The sequence below is a fragment of the Stegostoma tigrinum genome, chromosome 7, assembly GCF_030684315.1.
Source record: "Stegostoma tigrinum isolate sSteTig4 chromosome 7, sSteTig4.hap1, whole genome shotgun sequence".
Classification (NCBI taxonomy): Eukaryota; Metazoa; Chordata; class Chondrichthyes; order Orectolobiformes; family Stegostomatidae; genus Stegostoma; species Stegostoma tigrinum.
Window position 1 is genome coordinate 36,607,952 of NC_081360.1, and position 14,471 is coordinate 36,622,422.

Below are 14,471 nucleotides of genomic sequence, written 5' to 3' on the forward strand. Positions count from 1 at the left end.
TGGCCAAGGAGAAACAGAAGTGGCCCACATGGATAACTCCTTTGTTTAACCAGCACCAACAGCAAGCTTAACAGCCTCATTCTGTGCTGCATGTTTCTAAGTTGTTACTAGGTTACTAAGGCCACTTAACTGCTGGTAAAAACAACTTGGTACCTTCTTATAAACCTGAACAAGTAACTTGTTGTCTCACTTAAACATTTTTTGAAAATGCATTTCACACAGTCTAGATCTTTAAATGACAAGATTATAATAAATGCCAAACTCCTTAACACTGGTCATTTATTTTCATCTTATTGCCTTGCTTCTCTGTATGATTATTCACAACAAACCTCACTTCCACCATCTTCACTTGCAAGCCATATTTTAAAATATTATTTAGTAGTGCTGGCATACCATCAATTCTTGTTTACCAACAGATATTAGTACTTCAAATCAGTAAACAATGCAAGGATTTAGCTTATAAAGTATTCAATTTTTGAACAGATTAAGCATGGTGCTTTTAAGTTGAAGATGTGCAAATACAAAATGCAACTCAATCTTGACTCTTCTTCGAATATGCTGAAAATATTTAGAGTAGAGTCATTTTTTTACAAAAATAATTTCACCCATCCATGTCAGAATGGTCTATTTACCATCCGAGTTGCAGCTTAATGTGCGAGAGAGTTAGGTCATCCACATTAGATCAGAGAAATTTGTCGCAGAATAATTTGTAAATGAACAGCAGCCAGGAATGGTCCACGAGCAGAGAAATTCAGAGGTCCAAACTTGTCCCAAATATCAACGAAGCATCATTCAAGACCATTAGTTCATTTAATTATTGGTGTACTGTTTTTAATAAGAATAATTAAATACAAACTATGAGACCGTTTATATGTAGGGGCAAGTGGGATGCTAGTATAGGAACGAAAACAGTTATTTTAAATAGGACTTTTTAAAAAATTCTAACACTTTATAACCCGAGATACATACCAATGCAGATAGGTTACTTCCAGGAAACTTCTTTGGATTTTTGTTTCCCCCACAAAACGTAGACTGCACTGCCAAAAATCAGGACAGCTACTTAGGTCAATACAGCACTTTGTTAAATCAAAAACTTAAAACAACTACTGGTGTTTTGTAGGAATCACTTCAAGTGAAAGATACAATCACAATTACTTTGTTACAAGAAATTACTTAGCTCTTGCAGACCTGTGAAACAACGGGCAGCAAGAGTTCTCCACCAGCCCTGGTTCATTGCAATTTATTTTGCTCTAGACCAGATAGTGTCCCGCTCTTGAAGACATTTCTTAAAAGTAACTTGCCAGATCTTCTTTCAGGCCCTATCTTCTTTTTCTATCGATAGTATCCATATTTCTGCCACTCTGGTCAGGAGTACAACCAGGAGGCAAACATATGTGTCATGTCTGGCTCAGTTGTCAAAGGGCTACTTTGGTGATGGTGTCTCCCCATATGATGCTGAAGATCTTACACAGGCAATAATGATCATGAAAGATGTCCAATGCACATGATACCTTTGCCATTTTCTTCTATGTCCTGCTGGCACAGATACAGTTGGTACGACAACGGAAAAAGAGTCATAGCTTCATGGCTGATCATGGGATTGACTATCTCAACAATGTGAGGATGCTGGAGGACTGATGTTGCTTCACCAATTCTTGTATGAATCTCCATTTCATCCTCTGCATTGCTATTCTTGAGGCTGATAATCACGTCTTGGAGTGTATGCGAATTCTCCACCCAGCAGAGAAATCATCAGTTCGTCACATTGTAACAGAATGTCAAAGTCTGCACCCACCATCTTCTTCCTCACAATGAAATCAGTAACCAAGACAAGAAAGTGGAAAAATGCAGCATTACCATATCCTTAAGATGATGTTTAGGGAATCTACTGAGCCTGTGCTGCTCTTGATGCAGCAGAGTCACTGGTTTTTAAGTCTAAAGATATTAATAAACCACGTCAGGGTACCATATTGCACAGTGATCCATCTGACTGCTGATGAGTGCTACAGAAAAAGTCTTCTATAAATCAATGAAGTGTACAGCAAATAGTTTGACATTCAGCTCTGCTCTTTGACATTCCTCATCAGCAGTCCTGGACACCTGCCTGTTATTTGTGATGGGTACAGTCTACTTCTGCTTTTAGGTCTTTAGAGCACTGTGCTGAAGACTGCCAGGTACTGACAGCTGAACTATGTCCCTCCAGTTGTTTCAGTTGCTAAGGTTCCCTTTTATTGACAACTTGCTATTACTATTCTACTAGTTGGGTTTTTTTTTTAAAGACAGACCCCCTAACAGTTGCAAAGCAGAGGAACGGATTGGGAGGCAGACACTGGCAAGGTGCAGAAGTCACAGGGTTGTAGTCATGGGTGACAACTTTCCAAATATTGATTGGAAATATTTTAGTTCTAATAGTTTAGATGGAGTAGATTTTGTCTAGTGCATTCAGGAAGGATTCCTGACACAATATGTAGGGTAGACCAACACGAGGAGGCGCCACTTTGGATTTGGTGCTTGGCAACGAACCAGACCAAGTGTTAGACCTGCTGGTTGGAGAGCATTTTGGCGGTAGTGATCATAACTGTTTCTTTCACGACAGTCATGGATAAGGATAGGTACATACGGCAGGATAAAGGTTATAACTGGGAGAAGGGTAATTACAACTCAGTTAGACAAGAACTGGGTAACCTAAATTGGGAACAGATGCTGTCAGGGAAGAGCACCACAGAAATGTGGAGATTGTTTAAGGTATGCATACTGCATGTGTTCGATATGTTTGTCCCTAGCAGGTAGAGAACATGCGGTCGAGCGAGGGAGCCATGGTTCTCGAGAGAGGTCGTACTACTGGTCAAGAGGAAGGAGGCGGCTTATGTAAGGTTTAGGAAGAGGATCGGAGAAGGGTCTAGAGGGATACAAATTAGCCAGGAAGGAAACTAAGGAAGAACTAAGAGGAGCTATAAGGGGGCATTAGAAAATCATGGCAGATAGGATCAAGGAAAACTCCAAGGCTTTTTACACCTATGTGCAGAACAAGAGAATAACCAGAGAAAGGATAGGGCCGATCAAGGATTATGAAGGGAATTTGTGCACAGAGCCTAAAGAGATAGGAGAGGTCCGTAATGAATACTTTTCTTCAGTATTCACATCCGAGAGGGACCTGGTTGTAGAGGAGGATGTTGTGAAACAGATAGGGAGGCTACAGGAGGTTGATGTTAGTAAAGAAGATGTGCTAGGAATTCTGAGGAAGTTGAAGACATATGTCTCCCAAGCCTGAGGGGATTTATCCAAGGATTCTATGGGAAGCGAGGAACAAGATCGCAGGGCCTTTGGCGATGATCTTTTCTGCGTCACTATCCACAGGTATACTGCCAGAAAATTTGAGAGAGACAAACATCATTCCCTTGTTCAAAAAAGGGAACGGGATAACCTGGGAAATTACAAGCCAGTTAGTCTTACGTCAGTGGTGGGCAAATTATTGGAAAGGGCTCTGACAGACAGGATTTATGATCACTTGGGAAGGCACAGGTTGATTCACGATAGTCAGCATGGATTTGTGAGGCGTAGATCATGCCTCACAAACCTTACTGAATTCTTTGAAGAGGTGACCAAGCATGTGGGTGAAGGTGAAGCAGTGGATGTAGTATACATGGATTTAAGTAAGGCGTTTGATAAGGTTCCCCATGGTAGGCTCATGCAGAAGGTAAGGAGGCATGGGATAAGGGGAAATATGGCAGACTGGATTCAGAATTGGCTGACCCTTAGAAGACAAAGGGTGGTAGTGGATGGAAAATATTCAACTTGGTGCTCAGTTATGAGTGGTGTGCCACAGGATCTGTTCTGGGTCCTCTTCTATTTGTGATTTTTGGAAATGACTTGGATGAAGGAGGGGAAGGGTGGATTAACAAGTTCACGGACTATATGAAGGTGGGTCACATTGTGGACAGTGCAGAGAGCTGTTCTAGGTTACAAAGGGACATTGATAGAATGCACAGCTGGGCTGAGAAGTGGCAGATGGAATTTAACCATTAGAAGTGTGAGGAGATTCACTTTGGAAGGAAAAACTCGAAAGCAAAATACAGGGTTAACGGAAAGATTCTTGGCATTGTGGAGGAACAGAGGGATCTTGAGGTTCATGTTCACAGATCCAGAGAGCTGCCACCCAGGTGGATAGAGTTGTTAAGAAGGCGTATAGTGTGTTAGCTTTTATTAATGGAGGGAGTGAGTTTAAGAGTCGTGAAGTTGTGCTCCACTACACAAAATCCTGGTTCGGCCACATCGGGAGTATTGTGTCCAGTTCTGGTTGCTTCATTACAGGAAAGATGTGGTGGCATTGGAAAAAGGTGTAGATGAGATTTACCAGGATGTTGCCTGGAATGGAGGGAAGGTCTTACAAAGAAAGGTTGAGAGCGCAAGAGCTTTTCTCTTTAGAACAACGAAGGATGAGAGGTGACTTGATAGAGGTGTACAAAATGATCAGAGGTATGGATAGAGTAGACAGCCAGAGACTTTTTCTTCGGATGGAGGTAGCTTTTACGACAGGACATAGTTTTGAAGTGAAAAGAGGTAGATATCGGGGAGACATCAGAGGTAGGTTCTTTACTCAGAGTGGTAGGGGCGTGGAACGCATTGCTGGAGAGAGTAGTGGAGTTGGCCTCATTGGGGGCATTTAAGCGGCTATTAGGTAGGTACATGGATGATAGTATAAAGTAGCGGCGGAGGTTAGATAGACCTTAGGTTTAGGGTAAAAGCTCGGCAGAACATCTTGGGCCGAAGCGCCCGTACTGTGCTATACTGTTCCCTGCTCTTGTCTTCAAGACCTTGTTAAATTGGTCTATCATCTCCGGGTGATAGTGTTCTTGCCATGTTTCAATAGCTCTGCTGATATTTCATTGCTGCCAGAGGCCTTTGTTGTTCTTCTGGCTCTTCATAGCTCTTTGGACCTTTGACCTGCCCAGTTTCTCCAACTTTGGCATCCGCTGTTGACATGCAGAGCTGACACTGAACTTGATTGCAGAGATGGAGCTGGGCTGGTTGAGAATCTCCCAGAAGTGTTCCATCCACCTTGCCTCCAGCACGCCATTCCATCAATACTGTCCTACCAAACTTGCCTTTGATTGGTACAGTGGTGCTGCTTCTTGCACCCTTCAGTTTCTCCGAGATCCCGTACAGCGTCTTGGATTCAGATTTACTGCTTTTTATGTCTTCCAGATTTTACACTCTTGACCATTCTTATCTGAGACACAATGCAAGTTACCTAAAAACTTACCAATCGATCCTGATTTGTCATGCTGAAACACGGACATCATTTACTCATCCAGAGATTTTCCAGAACTTATGCCAATATAGGCACTGTGATGTGGAGACAAGTACATGTGACAGTAAATTTCTGTTCTCTTTAAATGAATGCAGATTAAATCTGAAACAAGATTTGTCTAAAAACCTAGTTTTATGGTGAACTAATTCTTCACTAATGGCCCAGGCGTCAGGCATGGTTTCCACGTTGATTGTCAATCAATCTAAATGGAAAGCAGAGCAGCATAAATTTTAAAAAGAGCAGAGTAAATTACGCAGTGTCAGTTTCGGCAGAACTAAAATTCTCAGAGGCTGCTGTTAAGTACAACTAAATCACTTTATGTAGAATGTCTTAAGTCAATTTCTTATATCTCTAACAACTTTGAAATAAAATCATAGGAACAGGAGTATGCCATTCAACCCCTCAAGTCAGTTCCCTCTTTCATTGAGATTGTGGCTGATTTATGGTTTAACTCCATATACCTGCCTTTAGCCCATAATCCTCAATACTTTTGCCTAATAAAATTTCATTAATCCCAGATTAAAAATTAACAACTGATACTGCATCCACTGACATTTGTGCAATAGTTCCAAACATCCACCACCCTTTATGTATAGAAGTGCATCCTAACATCTCTCCTGAACAGTCTGGACTATGCCCCTTAGTTCTAGAATCCACAACCAGCAATTGTTTATCTACCTTGTCCTTTTCTGAAAATATCTTGAAGACTTTGATCAGATCATCCCTTAACCTTCTAAATTCTAGAGTAAGCAGGCCTATTTTGTCTTTCCTTGTATCTGACTTCAGGAGTTAAAGTTATTATTCTTGTAAACCTACAATGTCATCCCTTCAAGGCCATTATATCCTTCCCAAGGTGTGGTGTCCATATCTGCTCACAATACTCCACGTGGGGTCCAAGCAGAATTGCAGCATAATTTCTGAATCCTTGTACACCAGTCCTCTACATACGAAGGTCAGCATTCCGTTAGCTTTCTTGGTTATTTTCTGTGCCTGCTTGTAATATTTTAAAGACCTATGGACCCGAATCGCCAAGTCTCTTTCAACATCCACTGTAATTAACTTTATACAATCTGGAAAGTACTGCAGATCTATCCTGGTTGTTCCAAAATTGATACCTGCTTACATTAAACACCAACTGCCACAGTTCTGCCCATTCACAAAATCTAAGTCTAAGTCTATCTTATTTCCTTTGGAATGTTATGCTATCATCTATACTGTCTGAAATGCCACCTAACTTTGTGTCATCAGCAAATAGGGATATATGGCAATGTCATTATCCAAGCTGTGAATAAATGAGGCCTCAATACATATCCTTGATAGGCACCACTGGTCACATTCTGTCAATTTGAGTACGTATCATTATCCCTACTTTCTGTAATCAGTAGTTTGTCCTCAATTCCATGGGCTTCTACCTTAGTTAAATGTCTTACATGGGGCATAAGTAAATACCTTCTCAAAAACCACAAACAAATCATTGACATTCTACTTTAAGACACCTTCAAAAAATTCTATGAGGTTTGTCAGGTATGATCTACCTGTCATGAATTCATGCTGGGTCTCCCTGATTTACTGAAAATTGTCAAGTTGTTCAGTTACTCCATCCTCAATTACAGACTCCTACCATAGTTGTTAGGCTCACTAGTCTGTAATTCCTTGGATCTCTTCTTCTGCGCTTCTTAAAGAGCAGCGTGACATGTGCTGGCATTTCAACAGTGTGTCTTAGAACAAAGGGCAAGTGGCTCTTAAGCAGAACACAGAACCACAGGAAACTGAGCAAGTATATTTTGCAAATAGATTCTGAATTTCGGAAAGATGTTACACAGGAATTATGCAGTTGCTTGGAAAATATCGATAAGGAATAATAAAGACAAGTTCGTGCTTCAGCTGTAAATTTCCATCCGAACCAAACAAAATACAGGCAAACCAACACGTAAAAGGTTAGGAACACAGAAATGTTAATTTCTATTACGAAGAAACAGCAAGTGGCTGCATTGACTGTAACCAGATGTAGAAAAGAAAGCAGAGTGTTGGGCAGATAAGAGAAGGCAGAGTCGAGACCTGCACAACCTTGGTCTCAGCTCCAACATCTGCAACTGGATCCTCAGCTTTCTGAGCCACAGGTCGCAGTCAGTGAGGATACGTAAATGCACCTCCTCCACAATAACATTCAACACTGGAGCCCCCCCAAGGTGCATCCTTCACTCCCTACTGTACTCCCTGGACTACTACGATTGTGTTGCCAAATTCCAAATGAACGCCATCTACAAGTTCACTGTACAAGTACCACTTGTAAACAAAGCTTTTCACTGTATTTTGATCCATGTGACAATAAAATCAATCAAGCAAATCAAAAAATTACAACAAAGTAGCCCTAAAACAGAAATGACAGTGATGAAATTTTAATGGGAGACCCCTGAAAGTCAACTGAGTTTAAGTTTTGAAAGAGTGTTGAAAACTGTTCACAAAATTTGCATCCGGATTCACAAATACAGTCTAGGAAATCGAAACAAAGCACTGAATGAGATATGACCATAAGAAATAGGAACATAGAACACAGAACAAGAGTAGATTGTTCGGTCCCTTGAACCAGCTCCACCATTCAATGTGATTATGGCTGATCTGATGTTCCTCACATCCACATTCCTGCTTTTCCTATATCGCCTGATTCCCCTATTGATCAAGAATCTAATTCAGCCTTGGGAATGAGTTCTAAAGGCTCTCAACCCTCTGACAGCAGAAATTCTTCCGCATTCCAATCTTAAACGGGCACTCCTTATTCTGAGACCATGTCCTCTTAATGTAGGGTGTCCTGTGAAAGGAAACATAGTCTTCGCATTTATTCTGTTTCGTCCCTTAAGAACTCTGTATGTTTCAATGAGATCACCTCTCATTCTTCAAAACTCCAATAAGCAGTGTCTAAACCAGTTTGACCCTTGCTTATAAGACAATTCTTCCAAACTAAGGATCACCTTAGTAAATCTTCTATGAACTGCCTCCAATGAAATATCAGTAACCCATATGGAAGATCTTAAAGGTATGAGTCAATAAGGAAAACTAAATGGAGGTCATTTCAGAACAGATCCAAGATTGTTGACAAAGCAATCACGTAATTGGTTCTGAAGGAGGAGGGCAGGCTACTGGACCTGAAACATTAATCTTGTTTTCTCAACACCAGACCCAGTGAGTTTTCCCAACAATTTCCGTTGTTAAACCTAACTGGTCTGTTGTCCCCAATATAAGAGTAACTGAAACAAGAACATTAAATACAGCAGAGTAGAACGTCTGACTTAGGACATTATTTAATGGCCTATAAAATAAACTAACCGCTGTTGCATGAATTGCAGTTTCCTTGAAAATACCTGTGAAAGATGACAAGAGTGATTCTGGAAAAATGAAGAATATCACAGACAGTCCCACTGGAAAACAAAAGTGGCAAGAAAGTTAAGACTATTCTTTTAATCATTTGTGATTAATTTTTAAGGGGGAAAAAATGAAGACAGAACTGAAATAACAAAAGGGTCCTTAACTGGAACAAAATCTCAGCAAAGTACAAAAAAAAACACTAAATTGAGAAATTAAATGGCAAACTACTGTCAATGTAGCACGTATAAGCAGAATAGAGAAACGGAAAGAAAATGGTGGAGTGGGCTTGATGGGCCGAATAGCCTTACTTCCACTCCTATGTCTTATGGTCTTATGGAAAAAGAGTTTTATTTTAAAAGTGGCCATATTAGAAAGGTTAACTGTTAAAGCCCTTGGGAGAATGAATGGTCTTAGGGAAGAGATTTGTGCAGGGAATTTGGATGTTAAACTTGTAGGGAGCAAAACATTTCGAGCACGAAATTTTTCCTAATAGTAGAAAAACAGTAGTCTGCAACTTAAAGAACATTTCAAGAAATTGAGAGACAAGACCAACAAGTAAAACGGCATTCAAGTGCCAAAATAAAGTGCCATTGTTTCTAGTTAATTAATGCAGTTAAAAACTGAGGTGTGATCTTGGGTTCCAAACGATTCTGTCAAAACTTTAAAATAAAGCCAAACCAAAAAAAAAGTGTCCTTCAGCATTTTTGAGGATCATAGCAGACGCTCATTTCATTAACTTATACAAATAACTTTTTCCTCAAGGTGTGAAACGAGCTAAATAATTCAAGAATTATCAAACACAATAATTACTTCAACACAAATTCAGAGCGTAAGTCTCATTAATAGCTTTCTTATGTGGGTAACTAAGTACCTTTACTACGCAAATCAATAACTTTAAATGCTGACATTTACATCTAAATTTAGATCTTGCATTTAATGGAGGAAGTCTATCCTATGGCAGTAAATTTTGTAGAAATAGCTCCTACAGCTGTGTGCCCAGTCCATGGGAAGCCAAAATATTCTTGCATAACAGCTGTACAGATCCCTTCCCACAGCCTGCTGGATAGACTCCATCCTTCCTTACCGAGCCCATGTGCCTTTAGGTATAAGGAGCAGAACTTTTAGCTTCTCAAGCCTCATATGCCCCTGAATTAAAATTATAGATGATGTAATTGTGCCTTCTCTTCTATTCTTTTCTATCATCCTTTACAATTTCTGATTCCCACGTGTAATAGAAGAACCAATAAAAGAGAGGCATGATTTTAAGGTGATTTAGATAGATTTTGAAGAAACATTTCTTCTCTTGGAGGGTTGTGGGCATGTGGAATTCACTGCCTGAAAAGATGGTCGAGGTAGGAACCCTCAAACATTCAAGAAGTCCTTAGAAGAGCATTTGAAATGCCCTGACATAAAAGACTGCAGTCCAAGAGCTTGAAAACAGGATTAAAATAGATGGATGTTTGATGGCCGGCATTGACTCAATGGGCCGAAGGGCCTCCTTATGTGCTGCAAAAACTCTATGATTCTCTGAGATTATACAAACTTATTTCTATTTGTGCTGTCAACTCTTCTGTTTTAACACAAATGCTACATGAATTTGATTCAGAGCAGTTAGTTGCACTTCGTGATTTTTGTAACATTTAATCTTATCTACCAGTGTACCTTATGTTTGCATGTTCTCTCGTTTCTTGCTACACAATCATCATTTTCCTCACTGCTGCTGGAAGGAAATGAGCCTGGAAAGACACTGCACTTCCTCCAGCACCTGCTAGAGACAATCTTTGAGAACTCCCAGATCTTGCCCAGGCATTCAGCATTAAGTTCCTGTCACAATCGCCCCGCAGACTTTCAGCGCCTGCCATATAAACTCTCGGCTTACTCTTGGCACCTGCCGGTACCTGATGGACACATTCCAGCTCACAGTCCGCTCCTGCCAGATACAGCCTGGGATCACCCCCAGAACATGCCAAATATACTCCAGGATCTCACCCGGTACCTGCTGAGCACACATGTTAGACACACTTTGGGGTCACTCCTAATGGGCACCCCCTAACACCCGATAACCCAGATTGTGTCTAACTCCAACTAGCTACCAGAAATACTTCATAATCATTCTTGGTACCTGCTAGACACATTCCAGGATCATTCCCAGTATATACCAGAGACACTCCATGCTCACTTGCATTCCTGATGGACACGTTCCAAGATTATTCCCAGTACGTGCTGGATACATTCTGGGTTCACTCCCAATTCCCAATGTACAGATTCTAACTGCACTCCCTGTAGCCACCAAATATCTCACTAGCGGATATGCTCAGAGATCATTCCCTATACGTGCCAGACCCATTCCAGTCCTACTCCTAGCACCTGATGAACATACTCTGGGCTCACTTGCAGCAACTGAGACACACTGTAGGTTCACACTCAACACTCAATCTAGACATACTCTGGGCATGCTCAGAGTATCTACTGAACATTTCTCAGAGCTTGGTCCTGGTGCTTGAAGGATAGTCTGTGGGCCCACTCCCTGCATGGGTCAAGGATGTTGTGCAGCTCATTCTTTGACCTGGACAGACACACGCGCAGTCCAATCCCAGTCCCTGATGCGCACACTATAGGCTTAGCAACAGTGCCGGCTGGATGCAGTCTGGGCTCTCCCCAACTGCTTGCAAGGCAATGATCTGGCTCACTTATAAAATATGCCAGATACACGATAGGATCACTCCTAGTGCCTAACAGACACACTGCTGAATCACTCCCAGTGGATGCCAGAGACATTCCATGCTCATTCCCAATCCTGTATCACGTTCTGGGATCATTCCAGCATATGTTGGACACTCTCCTGCGTTCATTCCCAGCCCCCAAACGGGCACACTCCCCAGCTTGCTCCCTACCCTCAATGGACATGTTTTGAGCTCACTCTTGGTATCAGCAGGTTACCTCTTGGAGTTCACTCCCAGTCTCGGAAGGATAAGCTCCAGGTTGACTCCCAACCGCAAACAAGTTGCTCTCCAAGGTTCATTACCAGTACTTGCTGGATGCTCTCCTGGATCAATGCATACCCCACGCAAATTCTGGGTTCACTCCGAATTCCTGAAGGACATGCTCTGTTTCACTCTCGGTCTCTGTTGGGCAATACTCCAGGTCACTGCCAGGTGTATTCTGGGTGCACTCCAAGTCTCTGCCAGAAACATAGCGGGGCCAGCAAAATACCCAGTGGACACACTCCAGTTTCATTGCCAGTACCCAGCAAACACACTCTGAGCTCACTCTCAGCACCTGAGGTCCAGGTTCCATGTTCATTCCCTGTCCTTGATTGACACAAACCAGATTCACTCCCAACATGTCAGATATTTCCACTCTGGGTTAACTCGCAGTCACTTATGGTCGGACTCTGAGGAAGGGTCACCAGACCCGAAATGTTAACTCTGAGTTTTCCTCGCAGATTATGCCAGACCTGCTGAGCTTTTCCAGCAACTTCTGTTTTTGTTCCAGATATTCTCAGGACTGACTCCCAGACCAACATGGATACACTTAGGCTCATTCCCAGTCGCTCGTGGACATACTTCAGGTTCACTGCAAATATCTTCCTGACATAACGTAGGAAATACTCCCAGTGTCTACAGGGCACACTCTAATCATGCATAGTCACGGACAGGCGCATTCCAAGTTCACTCCCGGACCCAGACTGACATACTTCAGGTTCACTTCGAGCAGCTTATGGACACACACTGCGCTCTCCCCTAGTAGCTGATGTGGCATCTGTCAGTCAATCAGATAAATGCACACCAAGTTCACTTGTCATGCCAGACATGACCCATGCTAACTGATTTCTTATGGCCACACTTCTGCTTCATTCCCAGTTCCTGATGTAGGAACTCTGGGTTAACTCACATCACTGATGGTCACACTCCAGGTTCACTTCTCATACAAACAGGATATTGCTCGGGTCTCATGTCAAACCTCCAATAGACATGCTCTGGGACACTCCCAAACCCTGAGGGGCACACATGGCGCTCACTCCTGGTCCCTGACTGATAGGCTCCAGGTTCTCTCCCAAAAACTGATAAGTTTTTCCCCAGGTTCATTACCAGCGCCCAGTCTCAGAGGACAACACGTAACCAAATAGACACATCGATGGTACACTCCAGATTCTTTATGGACATGCTGCGTTCACAACTTACTGCTTTCAGTCACAGCGCCACGCCGGATGCACTCCTGGTCTACACCCAGTCTCTGCTGGATGTCCCGTTGGCTCACTCCCAGACCCTGCCATTAATGCAGTGGGCTCATATCCAATATCCAGTGAACACACTGCAACATCCTGACAGGACCTGGCAGACATGGTCCAGGCTCACTCTCAAATGTGACAGATATATTCCAGGTTCTCTCTGAGAACGTTAGGCGCAGGTTCTGTTTATTCTCAGTCCATGACAGACACTAAAAAAAAGCCAATAAAAATGCTCGAGCTCTGAAGAAGAGTCATCTTGGCTCAAAACATTAGCTTGCTCCCTCTCCATGGACGCTGCTTGCCCCACTATGATGTCCAGCATTTTTTGTTTTCAAGTACAGATTCCAGCATCTGCAGTAATTTGCCCCTGCAGACTCTAATGGATTCACTCCCAGTACAAGCCAAATGTTGACAGGACTCACTCCCGTCCAGGATGGACACACTTGGGTTCACTGCCAATCCCCAAAGGACATGCTCCTGATTTAATGCAAATAAATGCCTGACATAACTTAGGCCACATTCCAGGTGCCTGCGGAACACACAGATCATGTGGTGGTCACTGCTTTACATGCTCCAGCTGCACTCCCAGACCCAGATCAACACGCTCAACGTTCATTCCAAGCACCTGATGGATGCATTCTGGGCTGGCTTCTAGTATCTGATGGATATTCTCCAGGCATCAGACCTGATCAAGATAAATACACTCTAAACTAACTCACCATCCATGCTAGGCACTCTCTGGGTTCAAGATAATAAAATGAGAGGCTGGATGAACACAGCAGGCCAAGCAGCATCTCAGGAGCACAAAAGCTGACGTTTCGGGCCTAGACCCTTCATCAGAGAGGGGGATGGGGAGAGGGAACTGGAATAAATAGGGAGAGAGGGGGAGGCGGACTGAAGATGGAGAGTAAAGAAGATAGGTGGAGAGAGTACAGGTGGGGAGGTAGGGAGGGGATAGGTCAGTCCAGGGAAGACGGACAGGTCAAGGAGGTGGGATGAGGTTAGTAGGTAGATGGGGGTGTGGCTTGGGGTGGGAGGAAGGGATGGGTGAGAGGAAGAACCAGTTAGGGAGGCAGAGACAGGTTGGACTGGTTTTGGGATGCAGTGGGTGGGGGGGGGGGAAGAGCTGGGCTGGTTGTGTGGTGGGGGGGAGGGGGGAGGGGACGAACTAGGCTGGTTTAGGGATGCAGTAGGGAAAGGGGAGATTTTGAAACTGGTGAAGTCCACATTGATACATTAGGCCATCTGCTGGGTTCACTCCTGTTACCTGACAGACATAACTCCAGATTCACTCACAACACTTGATGAACACACTCTAGGTCCACTCCTGGTATCTAAAGGATGTTGCTCTGAGACTTGCTGCCAGCCCCTCATGAGCACATTCCGTGGTTCCTCCTGGTTATCAGCAGGTTATCTCTTGGAACTTATTACCAATCCCTGAAGGATAGGTTCTTGGTTCATTCCCAAGGACTGACAAGATGTTCTCCTCGAAGATCTCTGAGGTCAACCCCTGACCCAGATTGGCACATTTCAGGTTCATTCTGAGTTCCTGGTGAATGAACTCCG

The 14,471-nt window shown here is 42.9% G+C and overlaps 1 protein-coding gene across 16 annotated transcripts in view; it reads right to left on the reverse strand.

The window, feature by feature from the left end:
* Positions 1 to 14,471, reverse strand: part of pms1 (PMS1 homolog 1, mismatch repair system component) — a 99,905-nt gene that overhangs the window by 83,112 nt on the left and 2,322 nt on the right. For 3 of the 16 annotated variants that reach the window (XM_059647173.1, XM_048534395.2, XM_048534401.2), the window contains exon 1: positions 970 to 8,615. The exons of 5 other annotated variants lie outside the window; for them this stretch is intronic. The gene's annotated coding sequence lies outside the window, so the exon portion shown is untranslated. 8 more of the 16 variants (XM_059647169.1, XM_059647174.1, XM_048534387.2 and 5 more) reach the window with 7 other exon arrangements.